Source organism: Hyaena hyaena, unplaced genomic scaffold (assembly GCF_003009895.1).
Source record: "Hyaena hyaena isolate Hyena2069 unplaced genomic scaffold, ASM300989v1 scaffold_290, whole genome shotgun sequence".
Lineage (NCBI taxonomy): Eukaryota > Metazoa > Chordata > Mammalia > Carnivora > Hyaenidae > Hyaena > Hyaena hyaena.
In genome coordinates this window covers 577,038-578,432 of record NW_024080926.1, presented here as the reverse complement: position 1 = coordinate 578,432, position 1,395 = coordinate 577,038, and the positions used below count along the sequence as shown (strand labels likewise).

The following is a 1,395-nucleotide window of genomic DNA, read 5'->3' as shown; positions in this document are numbered from 1 at the left end:
CTTCCCTCCCTCCCCTCCCCCTCCCTCCCTCCCTCTCCACCACAGCGCCTTGAGTCCCCGCTGATTCTCCCGCAGTCCTGTGCCCACTTCAGCAGCACACAGGCTAAAATCCTGCAGTCCCCACACCGCTCCTGGCCAGGGGCTGTGTTAGGCGCCCCCAGAATTCCCGTGGTGCAGTCTGAGCCCCAGGGTCTCCGAACACGACTGTGTCCGGAGATGGGCCCTCCGAGAGCTGGTGAAGTCACAGTGGGGCTGTTGAGTGGCCCTGACCCAGGAGGGCCGCTGTCCCTGTAAGAAGAGATGGGGACACACACCAGCACAGGGGGTCGGCCGCGTGGGGACGCAGGGAGAAGGCGGCCGTCCGTGAGCCCAGCGAGTGGCCTCAGGAGGAGCCAGCTCTGCCCGTGCCTGGGTCTCAGGCTCCTCGTCCCCAAGGACTGTGGAGAGACAGATGTCCGGTGTTTGGGCCCCGTCGGTGGGGCGCGGTTACGGTGGCCTTCGAGGTGGCCTTCTCTTGCACACGCAGATGGTGCGATGGCTTCATCCCCTTCCTCTCCTCAGTGTGTGCTGCGTGCCTGGCAGACGGCCATCACGCGTTCGTGCCGATGGCCCTCAGATCTGCTGGCTTCTCCCCAGAGCTCGAGACTCACGTCCCCGCTGCCTCCTGTGATGTCTTCACGTGGGTGCCCGCAGGCCTCCCGGACTCAGAGCTTCCATGTGGAGCTCACTGTTCTTCCTTTGTGACACGATGGCACGACCGTGCCCTCAAGCCAGGACCGAGTGCACAGTTCCCGGAGCCCGTCATGTCTTGCTGATTTTGCTTTCTGCACGTCCTCGGGTTCTGGCCGCTTCTCCTCGCCACCGCCTTCCCGCCTGCCTGCCCCGCCGGCCCTGAGTCCTGTAGGCTCCTGGCTCCGTCCCCCTCCTGTGGGCCCACCCTCCGCAAAGCCCCCAGAACTTTCCCCCTTGGTTTCTCAACATGATGAGTGTTCAACTTGGGAGCAGGGCTCCTGAGCTCCCTGGCCTGGCCTTGCCGGACTCCGCCGCGATGTCCTGCCTGCACGGTGGCGGCGCTTCCTGTGTGCATCTGTACGTCTCACAGCCGTCCCGGAGTCCTCTCTGCCTCTGCCCCGCACACCCGGCCCACCCCTGCCCCGCACACGCGGCCCACCCCTGCCCCGCACTCCCGGCCCACCCCTGCCCCGCACAGCCGGCCCACCCCTCCCCTTCACACCCGGCCCACCCCTGCCCCGCACACCCGGCCCACCCCTCCCCTTCACACCCGGCCCACCCCTGCCCCGCACACCCGGCCCACCCCTGCCCCGCACACCCGGCCCACCCCTGCCCCGCACACCCGGCCCACCCCTGCCCCGCACACCCGGCCCACCCCTCCCC

General features: G+C 68.2%; 1 protein-coding gene across 5 annotated transcripts in view; it reads left to right on the top strand.

Annotated features, from left to right (window-relative positions):
• Window positions 1-1,395, top strand: part of RNF144A (ring finger protein 144A) — a 121,739-nt gene that overhangs the window by 111,891 nt on the left and 8,453 nt on the right. The gene's annotated exons all lie outside the window — the stretch shown is intronic.